The sequence below is a fragment of the Dermacentor albipictus genome, unplaced genomic scaffold (genome assembly GCF_038994185.2).
Source record: "Dermacentor albipictus isolate Rhodes 1998 colony unplaced genomic scaffold, USDA_Dalb.pri_finalv2 scaffold_156, whole genome shotgun sequence".
Taxonomy (NCBI): Eukaryota; Metazoa; Arthropoda; class Arachnida; order Ixodida; family Ixodidae; genus Dermacentor; species Dermacentor albipictus.
The window spans coordinates 8,421-32,079 of NW_027225710.1; the positions used below are offsets into that span (position 1 = coordinate 8,421).

General features: G+C 49.1%; 1 long non-coding RNA gene across 1 annotated transcript; it reads left to right on the plus strand.

Moving 5' to 3' along the window:
* Positions 1–1,142: 1,142 nt before the first annotated feature.
* On the plus strand, positions 1,143–14,061 carry LOC139053568 (uncharacterized). The gene is made up of 3 exons (XR_011510570.1): positions 1,143–1,169; positions 7,144–7,272; positions 9,771–14,061. It is a non-coding gene; the product is annotated as an uncharacterized lncRNA (long non-coding RNA).
* Positions 14,062–23,659: the final 9,598 nt, after the last annotated feature.

Below are 23,659 nucleotides of genomic sequence, written 5' to 3' on the forward strand. Positions count from 1 at the left end.
CCCATATCTTTGATTGTGGTACATTTACCTAGTTGCTTCGAAACACGAGGCCGTCCTGTGCATGTATCTCATCCCGGTACGCCCAATACGACCTAAGTGGCTGCGGGACTTCTTGCTTGTGAAGAGGCCACGTTGTATTCGCGTACTCCCGTAGCTTTACGAGGGTGTCGTCATCATTGGTTGCTGCTAGTAAATCTTGCAGGGAGCGTTGAGAGGCTGAAACACATTCAAGAACATTTACTTGAAACTGCTCGTTTTCGTCCAAGAATCTTTTACTAGGAAACCTTGATAAGGCGTCAGCGAGGAACAGCTCTTTGCCAGGCTTGTACGTCACAATGATAGGATAAGCGCTGAAGAGTTAGGCGCATGCGTTGCAGACGTAGCGGGCACTGGTATAGCGGCTTACTGAATATCGCCACTAAGGGGCGGTGGTCAGTTTCAACTGTTACAGCATGCTGTCCAAAAATGTAGTCATGAAATTTGGTGCATCCATGAACAATAGCTAAAGTTTCTTTTTCGATTTGAGCGCATCTTGTCTGTGCCTCTGTGAGTGTCCGTGAGGAAAAAGCAAGAGGCTGCGCATCCTGTTTCAGCACAGCGCCTACTCCCAGCTGGCTTGCATCAATTGATAGCGTCACGGGTTTAATTGGATCAAAATAGCTGAGCACAGGTGCTTGAATAAGAGCCTCACGCAATCTCAGAAAGCTTTCTTGCTGTTTTTCCGTCCAAACCTATGCAATGTCTTTTCGCAACAGTGCTAAATATCTACAATTAGGTGCGAGTTTCACGAGCCTAGCAAACAGGGGTGCCTTAAATGTTGAATGCCTCCCAAGTCTACCCTTCAACAGCAGCCCACAAGGCACTAAGAAGCTGTAATTGCCTAATGTTTGGCAATTAGTCACCTGAAGCTCATATTATTAGCGGGCAAACTATGTCCGTCTCGCTCAAGAATTCCTTAATGAAAAACAACGCCACATACGCTCCACCTATATATTTTTTTATATATAAGGTATCGCTATAGTGACAATAAAGAAATAATGCCAATAATAAAAATATCTACAGAACTTTGAATCAGACTGCAAGCATTTTGTTTGCGTGACATGCGAAATCAATACTAATGCATTGATAAATTACTTTTTCAGAGCAGAGCGGGTTCTATTCAGCGGATGGTACGTAAACATTTTCGCACGGAAGTGCCATTTCATGCTTTCACTTCTTTCATTCGTGCGTTATTGAGTCTCCTTTCAATACCTTTTAGAGCCAGGGTTCTTTGTTCGCAACACTTGAAAATTGTTCACAAGCCTAGGAGTGACCGTTTAATGCACAAAACGAAAACGTTCCGATTCCGTTCATTTCATGAAGCAATAAACTCTAAATGCAATATGTAAAAAAATAACAAATGAACTAAAACTGTGCTATGTTCTTCATTTTTTGTGTTTTGTTGCGTATGCGTGGCCGCTTGGTGTTAAAGTCAACTCGCCCAAAATGTTTAAAAACTTTCGCGGTCGAGTAATCCCACCGCCTGTGAGTAAGCAGAAGCAACAAAGATGTAAATGAGAGGGAATGATAACGTAAAAAAATTCCACCTTCTATTTCGATGCTGTAAGCATCTTCACAATATATATATATATATATATATATATATATATATATATATATATATATATATATATTGCTCAGAGATTTTTTAGCAACAGGTGCGAACGGGTAGCCGTCAGAAGCGTTCGGCGACGGACAGCAACCACGAGATCATGCTGGCAGCGATGACGATGGTGCTGTGGCGCCAGAAAAAGGCGCCATCCTGGCGGATTAAGGCGAAGAGACTACTATTGGGTCGTAGTACGGCTTAATGCGATCGACGTGGACAAGTTCGCGGCCGTGATGGCATAGCTCCGTCGATGGCGTGAGGGGCTCTATGATGTAATTGATGGAGGACGTTTGCTGCAGAAGGCGATAGGGTCCTAGGTATTTTGCGACAAGTTTTAAGGAGAGGCCGGATGTAGTAGCGGGCACCCGAGGCCATACGAGAGAGCCAGGCGAAAAAGTTCCTCGCCATGACGGCATTCCTCGGCATGACGAGCAACTTCAGATAGCGGAGTACTTTCGGACGCGTCAGGTGTATATGAAAGAATGGTATCGAGTGTAGTAGAAGGTTCTCGTCCGTATAGGAGAAAGTAAGGGGAGAAGCCAGTAGTTGCGTGGGCCGCAGTATTGTACGCATACGTCACGAAAGGGAGAACTTGGTCCCAGTTTGAATGATCAGAGGCGACGTACATCGAGAGCATATCGCTAAGAGCACGGTTGAAGCGCTCGGTCATGCTGTTAGTTTGTGGATGGTACGCTGTACTGGTGCGGTGGACGATTCCACATTCGTCAAGTAGTGCCTTCAAAGCATCGGAAAGAAAGGCTCGGCCGTCATCGCTCAGAAGTTCGCGAGGGGCACCGTGGCGAAGAGCGAATGTCGTGACAGAAACGATGCAACGTCGCGGGCGGTGGCAGTCGGCAGAGCAGCTGTTTCAGCATAACGGGTCAAGTGATCCACTGCAACAATAATCCAGCGGTTGCCTGCTGGAGTGGAGGGTAGTGGTCCGTATATATCTATATCAACACGTTCAAAGGGCCGACTAGGGCAGGCAAGGGGTTGTGACGGGTAGACTTGTCCGGGAGGCGATTTTCGGCGTTGCACTGAGCACAGGAGCGAATCAACTTTCTTACGTAGTTATACATGCCGCGCCAATAAAACCGGATGCGTAGTCGAGCATAGGTCTTGAAGAGGCCGGCATGTGCGCACTGAGGGTCTGCGTGGAAAGCGTCGCAGATAAGGTCACGGAGATGGCGGGGTATCCCGAGAAGCCACTTGCGACCGTCAGAGAGGTAATTACGACGATAAAGAAGGCCCTCGCGAATGCAGAAGTGGGTAGCCTGGCGGCGAAGAGCGCGCGATGGTGAAGAGGTCGAAGGATCAGAAAGGATGCTGATGAGATCACTGATCCATTGATCCTTGCGCTGCTCCGACGACATATTGCGCAGTGCATGAGATGGAAGTGTGGGCTCAAGGGCGGATAGGCAAGCGCAGTCAGCGGCGGCTGGTGAGCGAGAAAGGGCGTCAGCATCCGTGTGTTTGCGGCCGGAGCGGTAGAGAACGCGGATGTCGTGCTCCTGTAGCTTAAGGGCCCAGCGAGCAAGTCGGCCAGATGTGTCCTTAAGGGTACACAGCCAACAAAGGGCGTGATTGTCAGTAACGACATTGAAAGGGTGACCATACAAATAAGGACGGAATTTTCCAAGGGTCCAAATAATGGCTAAACACTCTTTTTCTGTAATAGACTAATTAGCCTCAGCCATTGTCAGAGTTCGGCTCACGTAGGCAACGACATATTCATCAAACCCCTCTTTTCTTTGCGTGAGTACGGCGCCCAGTCCGACGCCGCTGGCATCGGTGTCGACCTCTGTGGGGGCTGCAGGATCGAACTGGCGGAGGATAGGTGGCGAGGTTAGCAGGTGGCGTTTTTCGTGAAAACGTCATCACAGGCGGGCGATTAAGCGGAAAATTCTTTCTCGCCACCTAGAAGGGTTGTCACGGGTGCACTTATGGAAGCGAAATTTCGAATGAAACGTCGGAAGTGTGAGCATAAACCAAGAAAAGTTTGAACCTCCTTTAACTTCTTTGGTTGCGGAAAGTCGGTGACAGCGCGGAGCTTGGCTGGATCTGGAAGGACGCCGTCTCGCGATAAGACATGGTCAAGAATAGTGAGCTTTCGGTCACGGAAACGACATTATTTTAAGTTAAGTTGAAGTCCTGCGTCAGTAAGGCATTTCAGAACTTGCTCGAGACTGCTGAGATGTGTTCGGAAATTAGCGGAAAAGACAACTACGTCATCCAGGTAGCATAAACATCTGTTCTATTTGAGGCTGCGTAAAATATTATCCATCATTCTCTCAAAAGTGGCTGGAGCGTTACACAGGCCTAATGGCATTACGATGAATTTGTATAATCCGTCAGGTGTTACAAATGTTGTTTTACGTCGATCAGATGGTGCCGGAGGGACTTGTCAGTATCCGGAATGTAAATCCAGCGAAGAAAAGAACTCAGGTCCAGGTCCCTGCAAACAGTCGAGGGCTTCGTCGATGCGCGGTAACGGGTTAGCGTCCTTGCGCGTTATCTTGTTCAGACGTCGGTAGTCGACGCAGAATCGAATAGAGCCATCCTTTTTCTTAACGAGGACGCCCGGTGATGCCCAGGGACTGCTGGAAAGCTGCACAACGCCACGCTTGAGCATTTCAGCAACTTGGTGGTCAATGACGCGGCGCTGAGATGCGGATACTTGGTAAGGGCACTGTCGGAAAGGTGCGTTACTGCCGGTATCTATCTCACGAAAAACGGTTGAAGTGCGGCCCGAACCGGAAGCATGGCTGTCGAAAGAAGCGCTGAACCTCTGCAGGAGAGCAATAAGCTCGCTTCGTTCTGAAGATGACGTGCCATTGTCGATGGAGCAGTGGAAAGCGTCAAGGAGGGACTGATCAACCGCAGGGTCACAAGTAAGTGCACCAAGGTCCTCAGAAGTAGAAACGGCAGGAGCGTCAAAGGTGCAAAAGGTGTCGACCGGTTCAACAAGGCCTAGGAATTCACCATGAAATAAAGCTAAAGGGCAGGCCGTGGGATTGTCGATGACCATTTTTCTGACGCCACTGCGAAGAGTAAGGCGAGGAAAAGTCTGCGGAGAACATCGGCGGTGAATGAGCACCTCAGAGGGCGTAAAGAGAACAGTGCCATGAGAAATAGTGGCGCATGACACAGGCACAAGCAGGGAAGAGCGTGGAGGGATGGCATTGTCTTCGGACACAAACAGTTTAACACTAGAATGGTCATTTTCTATAGTCTCAAGGTCGGGAAGTGCAGAAAGTTCGAGTTCGGCATGACAACAGTCAATAACGGCGTTATTATTTGCAAGGAAGTCCCAGCCTAATATAATGACATGGGAACACGAGGGCAGCACAACGAATTCGACGGTATACAGTAGACCTTGAATGAAGACGCGAGCAGTACAGGCAGCGAGAAGCGTTATATTTTGAGCGTTCGCGATTCGAAGGGAGAAGTCGCAGAGAGGCGTCAAAACCTTTCCTAGGGTACGGCAGAGTTCGGCGGAAATTACGGATACGGCGACTCCTGTATCTAGAAGTGCCAGAACGGCGATTCCTTCGACAGAGACTTCAATTACGTTGGCTGGAGAGGGACGAGGACTTGGGCATAGCGACGTGGACGCAGTTCGTGCCTCGGGAACTGCGGCCATCAGTTTTCCTGCTAGGTGGACACGGGATGGCGCTGCATCGGAGAAAGCGAGCGACGACGGAGTGATGATGAGCGGCGGGTAGACGCGGTCGGGCGGTCAGGGGAAAAGGAAGAGGTAGGAAGGCTGGAAGGCGAGGAGGAAAACGGAGCGGGGAAATTTGGCGCTCGCGGATGTTCTGAAGAGGAAGCATGCAACGACGACAATGGCGCATCACGTGACCAGCACCACCGCAAGCAAAACATATTGGGCGGTCATCGAAGGTGCGCTACTGGTGGGGGCAAGGTCCGAGTCGTGGTTGAGGATTCGGAAAATGCTGTCGGTCGTCAAGCGGCAAAGATGGCGGCAATAATATCGGTGGTCGATGCATAGAGGGCGGCAAGGGCGTTTGGGGACGAGGTCGGAAAACTGCTTCAGCGTAAGTGAGAGGTGCCGTGACTGGTGTCTGCTCAGCTGCTGGAGCAATGGCTTGAGATATTTGCTCTTGAATGAAGTCGCCGATCATATGAAGCAAAGCGGGTAAGGGTTCCTGGACAGAAGATATCAAAGCTAGCTGGCGGGCGACCTCTGCGCTAACGAATTCCTGAATTTTTACGAACAGAGCAGCATGGTTGTCGTCGACTACAAGGCTTGACAGAGAGTCGGCGGGTGGGGTGGAACGTCGGGTGTGAAGCCCTTGCCTGCGCAACTCGTTCTAACTCTGGCACAATTCTATCACGTCAGCGACAGTATGAGGACTCTTCGATAATTACATTTGAAACGCGTCGTCCTGAATACCCTTCATGATATGTTTGATCTTCTCCTCCTCTGACATCGATGCATTCACCCGTTTACAACGGTCAACAATGTCTTCAATGTAGCTCGTGAAGTTATCTCCGGTCTCTTCGGATCGCGTGCGCAAACGCTGTTCTGCGCGAAGCTTTCTTACCACTAGCCGACCAAAATCTTGGGTTAATTTGGTCTTGAAGACCAACCATGAAGTGAAGTCGGCTTCATGGTTTAGAAACCATAGTTTCGCAACGTCCGTTAGATAGAATGCGACGTTTCTTAACTTGGTAACATTGTCCCACTGGTTGCTGGGCACTCACTCGCTCATAAGTCGAGATCCAATCTTCAACGTTTTTGTCATCTGTGCCGGAGAAGATAGGGGGACCTCGCTGACGCAAAGCACCGGCACAAACCAAGGTGGCCAGCGCCGTTGGAGGAGCTGGAGCAGTGGGTGCGTCGTCGGGCATGATGGGGGGTAGAGTGCTACTCCGAAGTTCCAGGGTGGTCGAACACCCGCACCTCCACCACCTGCTAGGAGATTTATTAGCAACGGTCGCGAACGGGTAGCTCGGCGAAGGACAGCAACCACGAGCTCATGCCGGTAGCGATGGTGCTGTGGTGCAGGCAGGCTACTATTCTTCGTTATAATATATATATATATATATATATATATATATATATATATATATATATATATGTATATATATATATATATATATATATATATATAGAATACCGCGTTGTGTAGTGACGGATGACGGAGAAGAACGCGGTAGCAAAACGTGGCAATCCCACAACGAACTTTTTATTGGGTGAGCCAGAGCCCACTACAGGACAAATGTAGCGGCGAGGACAGTCGGCGATGAATAAAACTTGACCAGCGCATCCAGCGCGTCGGCTTTTACACATGACCCTACGAAGGTTCGAGAATAATCGCTAATACCCACATCCATTCCAGAAAGCACTAGAAAATTCGCGTAACGCAATCAGTTAGATCACACAATGTCCGGTGACAACCGGGAAGGGACAGAACCATCGATACATTTTGAGAATCTTGAGCCGAGCAATTACGCTTTACTATTTTCAGGTTCCTGCCAGTGTAACAGGGCTGGAAGCACTGCCGGCGGCCACGCGAACGGCAGCGTTGTTCGGTTTTGGCAGCGGCTCTCAGGCGGGACCACAGGCACTGTCACCAGTGAAGGACCATTAGCCGCAGGTGAGCCTCGGGCGATTGCCCGAGCGGACCGTTAGCCGGTCGTGCTTGGGCTACCCGGCTGTGCCATCTAGACGGACCGGTAGCCGTCGCAATCGCATCTGAAACGGGTCCCAACAGGTCGTCGCCACCCGTGATCGTTCTGCCGAGCAGTCCAGTTCCGAACGACAGTTCGCGCTCTCATCGGGTGCCTCTCGCCGCGCCCCACCGCGCACTCTTCTACTTCTTTGTCCAATCGTCTCACTGCCCCTCAGACACGGCGGTTCAAACATTTTCTCTCGCCATAATTACAATTATAGTAAAGCAGCAAGAAAGAGCATTGGCGTAGAATTCAAGGGCTTTGGTAAGAAGGCAGCCTGCATTTTCATTAAATATGTACACATTCAATGGCACTTTCAACGTGAGGGGATTTATATGAAGGATGCAGCATACCGTCGTGAACAACGCCACGGAATGTCTTGAATAGGCAGCCATTTAGCCACGTTACTTGATCATTTACGCACATCAAGCCTTCATCGTCGAAGGCTGCGGGAAAAGTCTAATAGGAGTCGTAATAGAGATCATAATGCAAAAAAGATTAGGTGCGCAGACAGGACACAAGAGAAGACAAGTGGACAACACGAACTTCTCTGGTCTTGTCTTGTGTCCTGTCTGCGCGCCTCACCTTTTTTGCATAACGAATCCTTACCAACTGGCTCAGCTTTTTGTCGTTCTGAGCTTCAAATAGTGAGCAATGACACTGTGAACCACGTAAGAACATAGTATCATCTACTTCGCCGTAGAGATACATGCTAAAAGTACGATGATAGGTACTCTAGGGCGCGATTCTTGATGGACTTTGTAGGGCATACAAAAATGATTAGACCACAGACGCCTAAGGAGAAGTTTTGATAAAGGCTCAAAGTTAGACGCTCAATGAAATGAAAGCACAACCGACATAATTACCTTTCTGTAAGCCATACATTAGTGACGTTCAAATAATTGGAGGGCATTTAACGACCAAGTGCAACGAAATGTTGCACAGCGTAAAAAGCCCAGTTTCAGATAATTTCGAAATCGAGTAGCCCCTATGTAAAGTCTTACGCTTGAACTACAGGTCCTTGCGCCCCAAACCGCTCGCAAAACTCGATGGTTTCCATACCGAAACAGAAAAAAAAACGCATCGCGGCAAAAGTGACGTACACCGAAGAATGTGGACAAGCAACGCACACGATGTCGGTTTGTCTTGCTTTTATTCCGTTCCGGTGTATCAGTGTCCAAGTCCCGCACATCTATTAGCCACAGAGTTATACTTTGTTAGCTGCTGACAATGCCGTTGCGTGCCCGCGATGTTCCGTTAATGGGAAGTGTTCTCCGAGTCCAGCCGGTCTTCTCGAAGCGGTTGCCTACGTTCAACAGCAGGGCCTCCATGCGTTCTGCTTCAGCTCGAAGTAGAGCGCATTTCTTTGGCCAAGCTAAAGGAGCCTTATAGTCTGGCTTAACGCGGACGCGATCCAAGCGTGGCGCAGTTACACTACATCGGCGAAAATTGGACGCTCTATAGTATAGTGTGACTGGCGCAGGAATAGAACCTGTCCTATTGCACATCGGGTCAGCCAGAAATGAGTGCATGGCGCGCTAGCTTGGCTGAGCAGCAGCATGCTGTTCGGGTTCAATGAAGCGAGCGTTTTGCGTTCGCACCTTCGACAAACAAACGCTCGCTCGCCGGGCATTTATCTGCTAGCGCCGAGGCAACAACTGATCACCGCGCTGCTGCGGGTCGCGTTTAATGCACAGGGTGAAATTTAGCCGTCTGAACGTCTCCGGCCTGACGTATCCGACTTCACGGGTGGCTGAATGACATGCTGGAAGCGCCTGACTCGTCGACCAATCAGATCGATTAGACAACTACTGCCATCTGTAGTGAAGCTGAGGCTTGGCACAGCCGGGTAAAGGGGATCGGTACAAAGTTTGCTTAAACTCGTGGTCAGACAGGCCAGACTGTGGCCGTGATAAAGCTGCGCCGAGTTCACTTTGGCGACATTGCATTCCTGCAAGGCTTGCCGCCGCATCAACTCCATGGCCGGCCCCCCGTGTCGCGTTATACTTCGTAACAAATGCAGCATGCGATTCCTTTTAACGCGATAGCGTTAAGGAGCTCGTGTCGCAGAAAAGCCGGTGTCGTCGGCGTCGGTATCGGGGTCCGCGGCGTTGGCCGTGAGCTATAAATCACGGCAGGCACTTCATAAATAAAAAGCAACTTCCAAGATGGGCTGGGTGGGAATCGAACCAGGGTCTCCAGAATGTGAGACGGAGACGCTACCACTCAGCCACGAGTTCGATGCTTCCAAGCGGTACAAACGCGCCTCTAGTGAATGCGGTGTTGCCTTCGAAACGAGCCGTGGAAAGTTATACTGCGGTGTATATCGGTAATTATGAACATGTACCTTAGATAAGTCGCAATTATACGAGTAGCGAAGTGTGTTTCCGCTACATTTCTTCTGCGCTTTCCGCACACGCAGAGCCATCTGGCGGCAAACACAGAAGACCCCTCCTGTCCATGTACGGCTCTGCCCCGACAGATGGCGCGCCACGCGCGCATTGGGGCTGTACGAGGACCGGTGCGAGGCGGGTCGCGGCCCGGACTCTCTCGCCCCTGACGACGCTTCGCTTTGCTCCCTCTGCAGAATCAAGCGTCCTTCCTTTCTTTGGGCGGCGTGACGTGCGGATGTGTCTGCATCAGCTCCGCCAACCGAAGTTGTCCTACTTGTTCCAATGTACTTTTTCCTCACAATTTCTACTGCAACGACTCCGGGAAGTTACAAGGCGCAATTGGATGGCGCATCTATCACGGTGGGTCCACTGAAACCTTTTTTTGTGGGTCCTTTCTCCGACACCAAGGGTTAAGCCTATTTTGGCTTAGCACGACATCGGCTCCGCCGTAGCGCGGGAAGGCGCGGCCGCTCGCTTAGCCGACGCCCAAGAGCGTTCTAGAAGATTCCGCCATGCCTTACGAGGCAATGGTAGAGGGAGAGCAAATCTCCAAAGAAGACGCCGAGTCCAATGGCTGGATTACCGCGCACAGAAAGCGGAACGCCGACAAAACCTGCGTCGAGAACGAGACGCGCAAGGCAAAGCAAAAAGGCGCCCGCGTTGGCGCCAAACAAGCCAGCTAGCTAAGAAATGTTGCCGCAGCCTCCAGGCTACCGCGCCTGCCTAAATCCCACTTTCGAGTTGTCGTCCGCCCGGGGGGAGGGCTGGACGTGCGAAAATGCAGTCAGATCAAAGTCACGAACGCCATTTTAATGGCGGCCAAGCTGCCCCCAGTGGCAGTCGAGGAGGGTATCGTGTGTGCGAATGCAATGCAGAATATCTTTATTATAAGCACACCCTTCGAATTGAACGCCAGTGCATACTCCCAGGTCCGAGAGATTATCTTGGCGGATAAACGGCACCCTATCACGGCATACATTACGCCTCCGGGTAATACCTGAAGAGGTTCGGCCAGAGGCGTCGATGCCGATCTGCCCGAAGCTGCACTTCAAAGCCTTTTTGTCACACCCAGAAACCCGATGGTGCTCGGAGTCAGGCGCAAAAGAGTCGACTACCGTGATCATGCTGTTCAATGGCATGAAAGTGCCCAACTATGTGTGCTGCGGCCCCAACATGGTGCGCTGCACGCTGTACCAGAGGCAAATAGACACTTGCCGCAACTGCGGACGGGTCGGTCATTGGCACGACGTTTGCCCCAGACCGACCGACAAAGTGTGTGAAAAGTGCGGAACATTGCAAACCACAAACGGACAAGAATGTGTGCAACCCAAGTGCGCGCATTGCGGAGACGCTCACCTCACCGGCGACCGAACTTGCAAAAACAGGTATCAAGTTCCTTATGTCGTGAGGAGACGACGCAGAAGAGGAAGGAAACGCGGCAACAAGAAGAAAAACGCAACGAGCAACGCTGGGGGTCGAGGAACCCCAGCTCCAGCCACAACGCCAACTACGAACGCTCTCAGGAACGCCACCGCGCAACGTTCTAGATCGAGATGCAGGAGCAGATCCCGGGTCCAGATCAACTCACAACCCACCTGGGCGGAAAAGGCACCCAAAACAGGTGAGACCCGTGCTCCCGCACAACAAGGGCAACTCCAAGAGCAAACGCTAGGCAAAATTCAATCACTTGAGCGCGAAAACGCGTCTCTTAAAAAAGGAACTGTCTGAAATTAAGTCATTATTGCAGGAAATGCAGCAGAGAGAACGCGTGATCGGCGGCCAAGCTGCCGCAGCAGCCGCCTCTCTTAACAGAGGCGCTAAACGGAGGGCGAGCCCCGAGCCCTGGACGATGAGGAGACGCTTAACGTCTCAGGGATCAAGCAACTGCTTGACCAGCTAAGATTGGACATAGTTTCCGAAATTAGCCCCACCAAGCTCCAACTGAACGAGCACACAGCGAGGCTCCAAATTTTAGAATCCGACAGACAGCTTGCGCTGCTCGGTACGTCCCCACTACGTAAGTAAAATGGCTAACTCAAGCAATCTAGTTATCTGGCAATGGAATAGCGCCAGCTTCCGCAAAAGGAAGGCAGTCTTGCAACAACTACTTAGCTCTGCTAACGAAAGGCCGTCGGTAATCCTCCTTCAGGAAACACTCACCGATGTGATCGCTCTTCGCGACTACCATGCAGAAGCGCACTTTTCGGAGGGCAAAAGAGGAATAGCGACACTCGTCTCAAAGAGCCTCACCTATTTACGTCACGACGTAAGGCCAAACTTAAAAGTCGAACACATCATGATCGAGCTCATCCAAAACGCTAAACTCAACCAATCCGTTTTCATTCTGAACGTGTACAGCTCGCCAGCCGACAGAAGGGAGACGTTTAACGCTCTCTTCCAGAAGGCATGTCAAATTGCAGGCGATCATCCGCTTATTATAGCAGGGGACTTTAACGCAAAACACCAAGATTGGGGTTACATCAAAGACACGACCAAGGGCAAGGCCCTCGCGGCACAGATAGCAGCCTGCGGTCTCACCTTGGTCACCGATCCAACATACCCCACCAGAATTGGCAACTCAGCAGCAGGGATACCACGCCAGACCTGACCATGGTTAGGAATGGGGAGGAACCGGTATGGACCAATTTACAAGAGAACCTCAGCAGTGATCACTACATCAGCAGCCTCGCGATAAGAGTGTCATCACCGCCTCTCAGAAAATTCAGAGTAACGGATTGGGACCTCTTTAGAGATATCAGAAAGAAGGACAAGATTAAATACAGCTCGTTAGAGGAATTATTCGCCCGCCTCCGAGAAGACGTTGCTGCTTCCACAAAGGAAATAGAGACGGACAAAGAGGTAGAGCGCATGGACAGTAGATTAGCACACCTGCTAGAAGCCAAAAACGTGCTACAGGCACAATGGAAAACACAAAAGTTAAATAGACGCCTACGCAAAAAGATTGCAGAACTTAATAAGCAAATAGATGAACATAGCCAAACCCTCGCTCGGCAGCAATGGGACGAAGTATGCAACGCCGTCGACGGGCAAATGAGGAGTGGAGCAAAATGGAACATCCTCAAGCATCTGCTTGGGGACAAACAATCCAAAGCCCATCAGAGGCTCACTATTGATAGGCTCATCAACAAATTAAAAAACTCTGGTATGACCGAGAAACAAATTACAGACGAGTTGGCCTCGAGGTACCTCTGTATCGAACCCGGCTCAAACAATGACTACCTCTCTGCGACACACGAGAACGAAACGGACCCTCTGAGCTCCCCTTTCACGTACGCGGAGGTGAGAGAGGTATTATACGAACTCAATTGCAGATCAGCACCGGGTCCCGATGTGATCACAAATAAACTCTTAAAGAATTTGGATGATGGGGCCATCGAGCTCCTCACAAATAAAATCAACGAGGTTTGGGAGACAGGCGAGGTACCACTGGAGTGGCGTAATGCGACCGTAATCCTCATCCCGAAGCCAGGAAAAACCTTAGAGCTTGGCTCGCTCCGGCCGATTTCACTCACTTCCTGTGTGGGAAAGGTCGCCAAGCACATCATTCTCCATAGGACCACTAAATTCACAGAGGAAAGGAATCTATTTCCGTTTAATCAAATTGGATTCAGACCATCCATGTCCACACAGGCCGTAATGCTGCTTCTAAAACATAAGATTATTGACAAGGTCTCCAGAGATACCTGGGCCGTCCTGGCACTGGACCTAGAAAAGGCCTTCGACAAGGTAACACACTCTCACATACTCGAATCGATTAAAGAAGCTGGTCTAGGACAAAAATTCTACAAGTACGTCAGCTCCTTCCAAAAGGATAGAAAAGCCACTATTCGCCTAAGAGCTCTGGGCTCGAGAACATTCGATCTCGGACCCACAGGCACCCCGCAAGGGGCAGTCCTCTCCCCTTTTTTATTTAACTTATCCATGAGAGATCTTTCCCAAAAGCTGGCCGAGATTGAGGGTATCGGTCACGTCTTCTACGCCGACGACATCACAGTCTGGTGCGAGGGAGGTAGCGACGGGTACATCGAAGAGAAATTACAAACAGCAATCACAGTCGTTCAGGAGTTTCTCGCGAAGGCAGGACTCTGCCTGTCGGCTAAGAAATCGGAACTGCTACTATGCCGACGCACAATCGGTGCAACGAAAGGGACACCTCCCGATATATCTATCACCACCGAGACCGGATCCGTCATTCCGGTAGTACACAGAATCAGAATCCTGGGCATGTTCCTGGAGGAGGACGGCAGTAATGACTACACCTTAGAGTGCATTGCAACCAAAGCCGATTTCATGACAAAGTTAATCACGAGGGTGGCCAACAAAAAGGGGGGGGGGGGCTATCGGAGGATAATCTAAGGCGACTCTTCCACGCCTTCCTAATTAGCCACATTGACTATATAGCCCTGGCCCACAAATGGAGCAGAAGGAATGCGGCTAGAGTAGAAACAATCATTCGCAAGAGCATAAAAAAGGCACTGGGTCTCCCACAGAGCACCAGTACTGAAAGGCTGTTGGAGCTAGGTGTCCACAACACCTTTGAAGAGATAGTCGAGGCGCAGCAGATGTCACAAGTTGCAAGACTGGCTTCCACGGAAGCCGGCAGACAGCTACTAGCGCATATCGGTCATGGTTCGTGTATCACCAAACAGAGGGAGTGCGCGCTCCCCGCCAAAGTCAGAGAAATGTATTCAGTATCCCAGATACCTAGAAATATGCACCCTCAACACAATTACGGCAGACGTAAAGTGAGGGCCAGGGCCCTCCTTAGCCTGGCGGCTAAGATTGAGGACAACGTCGCCTTCGTCGACGCTGCGCAATACGCTGCTTCCAATCATTTTGTTTCGGTAGCTACATCGCTGCGGGGGGAGCTGCTGACGTCGCTTACGCATCAAAATGTGAACGCCGACAAAGCCGAACAGGTGGCGGTAGCCATCGCCATGGCCACCACGAACCGTTCCACTATCTTCACAGACTCGCGAGCTGCCGTTAGAGCATTCATGAAAGGCTCGGTATGCAAGGAAGCCGCTCGCGTTCTCTCTGCAGCATCTTGGACAGGCAAAAAGCACTTAATCTGGTTCCCCGGTCACATGGGAAGCGATGCCCATGAAGCCGTCCCCAACGCCAACGAACTTGCTCACTCCCAGGCACGAGATCTCACCCGCCGCGCCGGAAGTGGGCAATCGGTGGCTTGGGGATGGCAATGGCACAGGGAACCCTCTCCTTACTTTTAACGAGGTCTGCAGGCACTATCAACTAGGGCGTTGGAAGTTTCCACTTCCACACCCACACCTAAACAGACCACAGGCAATCATCCTGCGGATGCTGCAGACAGAGACGTATCCGTCTCCATTTATTTGCTCAAAGTTCCTAGGTGGCATCAACCCGGGCTGACCGCGCTGTGGACATCCCAGATGCATGCTTAAGCACATGCTCTGGCAGTGCCTCGACTTGTGCGGAGGCTCAGGGTCTCCCTCTTCGGAGGAAGACTGGCTCCAGCTCGTCACCAGCTCCGCCAAGAAAGAGCAACTCAGGGCTGTCCAGAGAGCCCGCGATATCGCCGAGAGTCTCAACCTCCCGGCTCCGTCGTGGGTGCGGCCCGCAGACGCTGCCCCCTAACGGGGACACTCATCGTCTTCTCAGGACCAAAATAAAAGATCTTTGTCTGTTTGTCTGTCTTCCTTTCTTTAGATCACTATCTGTCTAACTCTCTGCCCGTGCCGATGACGACGTTTGGCTGGCGTGCATCATTTCCCCCTCCGAGATACCGAGTTCTTCGGTTCGTTCCACTTGCTCAGGCGCACGTTTCGTTGCTGCGCCGAACGCTGCGTTGCTCGACCATATGGCTCGACGCTCACCGCGTCCGATGCGGGGCGCCTCGTAAGTAATGGTTGCCCTGTAGCCCGTTGTCTAACACCCCTTGGCAGGTCAACGGGAACGCTGTCACGTTCCACTCTTGAAGGCGAAGCTTAAGCGTCCTCCAATTTTTGGTTTCCGGCACTGTGTCAGAAATTATTTGGTTCCTCTACTTCGACGCATATGATGTGGAGACGCACGAAATATCTTGTTGATGATGCACTACTGTAAATGCTAACTCGAGAATATCACCCTCGAATACAACTTACTTTTGAACATTAGACTTGGTTTTCATACTCTATCGCGGCATATAGTATATATAGTCACTCCGAGGAAGCTTTTGATAAGCAGATCTTGATGGATAAGTGACTGCTGTCGAAATACGCGTTGTGCAGCTTCGTCAAGTGCAGTTTACATGCTTTGTGGACGTTGACTGGTCCGCGCCGCACTTGCCTGCTGCCCCGCAATGTACCCTCTTGTGACAACAAAAAGATGTGTTCGGCCTTCCTCTACTTAGTGTTTGCGTCACACAGCCATTGATCTTGTTCGTGTACGTATCCGAGCACCTGACGTCCACACAACCCGTCAGAATTCTTGCAACAGTTCAAATCACGAACGCTACAGGAAGAACGCACGCCATGAGAGATGCCCTTTAACTCGGAAGTGATGAGCGAGCTATGCGCCTCGCTGCCTAAGCACAAAATGGTGAAACTGAGAGATCAGCAGCTGTGTACCTTTCTTCAATATTCGCCATATCCGCATCGGTACCGCTTTGCCACCAGGTGCACGCATCGTCTGCTTAGGCGTTATTTAATAGCTGCTAATAACTACATTAGGCAATTACGATCCCTGCGGCTTTGCCAGGATTACTTTGAGAGCATACGCTAGGTATTTGTAGTCAATTTAGCCGAAGTAAAATTTTGTTGCAGTAGGTCTTTAAGCATTTCTTTTGAGTTGTGAATCTGAAAGCATTATTGTCTATTTGAACGTCGCTGAGAGGTCCTTCGAGTTTTGCATTACGAGTAGTGTACCATAGCGCTATGTGCTGCCCGGGCATCAAGCTGCAGGTGACTGCGGTGGCAATGCCGCATGCCACCGATGCGCCGACGACAATCGCGTGGCGCCCTCTCACTTCACGCAACACCTGGCGCACTACTACGGCAGCAGGTGTTCCCTCTCGACCGCTCTGCTCCGTCCAAGCATGCTCGCAGCGTCGTAGCCTGTGGGAATCTAGGTGCCATTTGGCTGCTGCTAAAGACGCCGCCAGCTTCTTCGCTCGATGGGCCATTTGACGCTTTCACATCAATACACTTCATAGTCATTGTCAACATTGTCACGCTAGTCTGCTGTACAGAGAATAGAAGTGAAAAATGCCGTACCGCGGTGTGCAATACGCAGAAGAATTTAGAATGTCTTTTCGTAGATGTAAAGGGCAATATGATTTCACTGAGTATCGTAAATGTCCAAGGTTTCTTAATTGCTCTCAAACAAGAGCTAATCGACACTTCCAGAACGTGTCGTAATCAACGTACAAGCCTTTGTACTTAACCTTGTGAACTTGCTGCACTGGAGACCAATTATAGTTGTAACAACGAGAAGTAAACCAGGGGATATGAAAACAAATGACTTTGCGAGTGTTGCAAAAGCGCTAGAGCCATATTTTTTTTACAGAAATTGATATTCTCTTTCAGTAGCGCTATGCTGTTATTTGCCAATAAGAAATTTCTAAATTTCTAATTCCTTTTGAACAGCCTGCATGACATGATATTTAAAAATAAGTCCTCTGCATACTGAAGTATTCAGCAATATTGAACTCAACGGCCCGCGCCATTTAGTGGAAATTGAAAAATAATTGTACAATCACTTTGCCTTCTGGCACACCACTGCGCAGTAACTGTTTTTAAAGCGCAGCTCCTAGGCGCGCACTCCTACGTTCAGCGTCGGCGTGCCTCGGGGTCCCTCTGCGTCCCTCGTTACCGAGCGAACGAGTGCAGCGAAAGATGAAAGAGGGAAAGCGGAGTGCATCGGGGAACGAAATGCGGCCAAAGTGGAGAGAGCGCGAGGAGGAAAGCCCAGGAGGAGACTACGGAGAAAGCGTAACATGAAAAGCGGAGGGGGCGAGTATAGCGAAAGGGTGAGAAGGGAAGCGTTGTGCCACGCAAGACGGGCTCTGCGGCGATGGCCGCTATGAGATGGCGCCAGGGAAGCGCGCCTTCGTCTATTCACCAATGGCATGCGGTCAGCGCGTCGACTGATACCGTATGTAGAAACAAAACGCTGCATTAGCTGAGGTTCGTCTGCGGCGGCTGCTAAGAATCGCACCCACGCGTCATCCACGCGCTGCCTCTCACGTTTCCCAGTTGAGGCCGTCGCGCCACTCTACTTACCGCTTACAGTGCACCACCCGTGCCATCAAATGTATCTAGAAATGAAAAGACGTGCAGAGCTGCGATCAAATTTCGCGTTAGGGAGTATCGCAATCATTGGTGAACTTTGAAGCGAAGCTTTCGATGCCTCACTGATTCGTCCATGAGCGCCGAAAATGCACTGCAGGGAAGCTAACTTACGCATATGCGTAGAAAACTACCGTTTACATTCGCAGTGCCGCGCCTGCCTTGACTGGATGGCCGGTCAGTGCCTAATACCAGCGCGAAACGATGAGCTGAAGGGTATCGCATGCGCACAACGTTTAATAAAAGTGCAAGTTGCGTCTGCTAGGCAGGTGGCCACCCCTGTCGCGATGAACTGAGCTTCTGTGCTTATCGGAGACAGCAAGTGCGCGTGAACACGGGCCCGTCTTAGGATACCACGGCCTTTCTTAAAGAAGTATGGCTGAACGCCACGCTAACCAGACGAACTGTGTATCTCTGCATTGCATTACGTGCATGACGCAATGCATTGCCAGCCGTCACCATGGGTAGGCCGTGGGTGCAGCGCACGACAGAACAACAGGCGGCCGTACGCGAACGTAAGCGTGAGCGTGATCGTGTCCGTAAGGCCAACCCCGTGTATCGGCAACGGCATGCAGAAGCCATTTGGGAGATGCTTGTGCAGTCGAGATCCTTACTGGTCTTCCGATAGTCAGCGTGTACAGCATACCCAACACGTCTCGTTGTGACGCCGAAATGTTCCTGGCAGGAAAAGATGAAGACCTTAAAGCCACACTGTGCGCTCATCCTCATGTGCGGTGACATTGCACCCATGTGGCGAAAAAGCACGGCGAATGCAACGCAAGTTTCAGGCTAGATCGCTACCCGTTGAAACTGTAGATGTTATTGAGACCCAATGACGCAACGCCTTTCCTGCATTGATCTCACGTTTGCAAGCAGGCTGTCTTACGATGGCAGTGCCTCTGACCGTCTATAACAGTGAACACACAGCAATAGTGTGCAAGTGTAGATACGTTCTTGAAATTGTCACTGTGTGCGTGTAACCAACGGCTACATTATCTAAAACAAAGGCTACACAAATTAACGAAATGTGCCTTCATTCAACATCAACGTTCAAAAAATGCCATCCTTAACAGGCAATCAAATCACATATGCAAAACATCAGATCGCTCAGCGTTTCTTGGGCTCGTTGCGTGGTCGTTGGCTTCGGACTTTCAATTTGATTCAGTTTGCATAGGGGCAAAGCTTCGCGTCCAACCGTCTATCTTTAAGAAAGGGGCTTTTATTCTTTTGCTTCGGATTCAGGCCAAGACGACGGACTGTATGGGGTTCGATCGCAATCAGATAGCTTGGACTGGGGCAACTGGAACACATATTATTGCGATAGCAATTACAATAATACTCCAAGCGCGTTTTCGCCGTCGTCGTCGACGCCGTCGCCGTGATGTTTCCTATGTGCGACAAGAGTGCGGCAGCGCACCGTATGCTAGAAGTGCCAGTGAAAGAGGTTGAATGTGAGTCGAGGATGGTTAGCTCACGCGCGCTGTCGTACATCGCATGCAAGGCAACGGGGTGGGTGGATAGACTACGGAGGCTGAGTGCGGCCGCCCGATCTCTATAATAAAAATCATCCTGAAGGCGGAACACAGTCTAGACGCACCGAGGTCTGATGGCTTTACGTGCGCTGTGTTCTAGCCGCGTAGTTCGCGTTCAAGTGAGCGGCAGCTCGGAGGTCAATTCGCTCGCTCTTGCCGACGTCTTCCTCGCGCCAGCGTTCGGACAGTGCGTATCCGCTGTCATTGAATGAGATGTTTTTATGTTTGTTTGTGCGTGCGTGATACCATGTTTGTCAATTTATTTAGTATCCGAATGTTTGCACGTTTCTACGGCCGATAATACTACCACATCTTATTTGGTGTGGCTGTCTGATAATTTGTGATCGCAACAGATGCTGGGTCTGTCAGCATAACTGCGACTTTTGGTACAGATTTTCATTATGAGTAGCATGATCTCCTGAGTAGAGAGGTTTCGAGGCGTATAGTTTACATAGAAGTAGTTAGCAGTTTTTTGTAGGGCGTATGAAACAGCATAAAACTAGTTTTGAATGGATTAGTAAATAGCCTATTAGAAGCGCACCACTCTTCTAGAGAGTTTAAGTCAGCTTGAAGGTTAGGTACGAGAGCCGCATAATCATAATGATGCGAAAAGATATCAGTGTCTTCAGTGTAAACAGGGGAAATAGCTAAGCCAGAGGGGGAAGTTATTAATATATCTAAAAAATAACAGGGATTTTTTTTCTGAATAGCCCAGTTCCGAAATAAATAGCATATGGCCGATGCCGATCGCTCACGCAATGGTTATTCGCACCTGCCGGAGAGCATGAGTTTAGTTGCATATACCAAAACTTGCTGCGTGACCATGTAACGTTATCGAGCCCTTTCGGCGTGTATATAACATCGCTGTGCGAACTCTTATTTGTTGGGGATCCATTTTTGTGGAATATTTAACAGTGCGTTGCAAGCCACCAAGATTTTATACAACCCACCACAAACTAAGTAAGGGAAAGCGGACAATTTGCAGACGCCGGCACCTCCTTTTTCATCCGCTCACCTAATTTCACTGCACTGGCTCATTCCCACCAAACCCTCTCCACTTGAGCGTGCTTCTCGCCTCTTGCCAGCCAATTATATGACAAAAAAAAACGCTCAACGTAGGCAATGTTTATCGTTTTGTAAGCAAACAAAAGTGAGTTCCTGTAAACGACGAGACCATTTGATTGGGCTGTTCAGGCAGGCAACGCTGCGGGTCACCGCCAGATGCTTGCATCAGTGGTTACGTAAATTTGACGTTAGAAGATTGTAATAAAAATATATTGGACTAGTTTTACGTTGTAGGGGCCCTGTTCCCATTTTGATATTTCTTTATTTTCTTCAGATGCTTAAACTATACGCCTGATGTTTACCATACATTGTCCCGTTTCAGTAAATATGAATATAAAGGATGTTGTGGCGGACAGCTAACCTATTTAAATGCAGTATTAGATTATCTGTTCTGTCAACACACTAAGGAATAACCGCAAATATAAAATGTAGCAGGTGTCTTGCGTTACTTATGTTTTGCCTCTGTAGTAGCATAAACACGCGTCATTATTCCTTAGTCTGCGTCCGCTACAGCGGCATCTTCCTAAGGGCCGCAACCCCTTCCCCCTGGGCTGCGCAAAGGGCCTCTTCGCTCCTCTTAGGAGTCCTTCAATAATAGTTTGGCCGTCAGGGTGGCAGTCGTTGTCGTCGACAATTTTTTTTTCCTATATTAACCTCTCACTAGTGAACCTAGTGTAATGCCCACAAGGCTACTGGCTTTGGCTACTGGGCTCTGGCCACAAGGCACAAGGCTATTTGCACTCTATTCGCGAAACCGATTCCAATGAATCAATCAACAGCAGATTTAGGTGCAAATAATCTAGATACGGCATTAACATATGGCCACCGCAAAAAGCTCCTAACTCCTCCTGCTCACTGTGCCATGCGTGTGCCACTCGCAAAACCACTGACATTGTAAGAAAGAACACCTAAGGAATGGAAAATTGCGTGGATTATTTTCAACAGGGATGGGCGGGATAGTTGGTGGTTGATATTCGAATGCATCATGTAACCGCACAAACAACAAAGGACAAAGAAGGAAACACACAAGACAGGTGAACAGAAGAACAATTGCGCATTTTTTTAGAGCAACAATGCCAGAAATGGAAGGTTTCCTTAGCTACGATGGTTTAACTAATGTCTTGCTTTAACTTCGAGCGTGTAATTTTTAAGGCATGGTTGCATGATCGTATGGAACCAGCATATGTTGGTATTGGGCGTGTATTTAGTCCAACTTTTGTATAAGGAAAAACATACGATTTATAGACATGCAACATAAATAACTTGATATTCGCATTTGCACATATTCATTTTTAAAGAACCAGCCTAAGGAAACATTAAATTATGCGCCATGGTTTCATGTATTCGTAAAATATTGCGAAGTGGTTTAGACAGGCGTCTTACTCACAAATACAACTTCCACGTTGGTTGAACGCAACACTGATTTCGTGCTGACATCAAACCCATGAGGGAACATGCATTGTCACAAGTCAATGATTACTTATTGGGGCGTTAATTATTATCAAAATTTTGGAAAGATCTTCTGATATATTTTTTAAAACAAACCGATTGCGATTAGCAAATTTCTAGACCACTTAAATGCTCAGAATGAATATATTCCATCATCATGCGACTATTTACCTTTCTCGTGAGGCAATACGCCAAAAGAAAGCGTCAGTGAGAACCCTACAATTTGATGGTGCCGATAGTCCACATACTGTTTACCAGCCTTAGGGATAAAGAACACTTTGTCAAAGCAATCACCTACAACACCCTCATTCCCACCAGCGTTGGCTTTGTGAGGCTTGCTAGACGGACTAAATGGTTTCTTAATGAAAGGACCGCAAATGCATAAATGCTCATCAGAGTGACTGTTTATACCTTCAGTCGTGCGCTATATTTCACAGTGTAGCAGTAAAACGCACAAGTCGAAGTTACTTACAACCCGAAATAAATTTTTATAACGTACTTCAGCGCTCTCTGTGCGCTTCAATGTAGGTTGTGACTTGTGTTATGCTCATCATCCCTCCCTGCTTTCTTCTGGACGGCATCTTGCTGCATCTCCGAAATAGGAAGACAGAGGCCGTCGACTACGAAGTTTCTTACAAAGATGACGGCAGATAACAATGGCCTAGTAATGGTTACCTTACATTGCCATCGACGGATAGTGCACCCATTTACGTAATCTTTGTGGTTGTGACCCAAAGTGTTCCTGGGGCAGTATTTTATAGGCTTTATCTCATTTACAAGTTTTCCCATCTTTTATAAGCACGGTAAGCCAAGCGCATGTGTACATATATATATATATATATATATTGCGAGATATTGAATTCAATACGAAATATTTTACTGAAAATTATTGATTTGCCAAGTTACATAGTCACTTGAAGCCAGAAGAACGAAGTTTAGGCAAATCTACGTACTACCCATAAGTACTATGCCGACTAAACCGCCTTGCTTCCACCTCCCAGCGATATCAGCGCCAGAGATCCCTCTAGTAGCAGCTATACTGTGTGCAGCCAAATACTGCACGTAAACGGTGGAAGTACCACTCCGATGCCTACGTCGTCCTGGTTTCCTGTAGTTCCCGTTGTTTCAGAACCAAGCTCCAGGAAGCATGTATCCTGGAACCCCATCAATTGTGACACTCACCTTAAACGACCGCCAAATAAGGGCTGAGCGGAAGAAATTTCAATCTGTGCACTCGTTACGTTAATTTTAGCTAAAGTGTATCTAGGCTGATTCCCTAGTTATCGACAGGACTGGCAGGCTGTACAACTATTATAAACACTTCATGCATGTTGAGGGTAAAAGAGGTGCCCTTATTTACATGTTTTTACTTTTACACGATGTACTATGCTTGAGTATTTCGCAAGGATCGCATATATTAAACGTTGACATTATCTGCGTATAATGTTCTTGAGCTATTCTTGCAATGCTGCCGACAAAAAAAAATGTATTCGTGGATCTGTGTTAACTGGCGAACATTTTAGCGTAGATTCCTTGTACCAATAG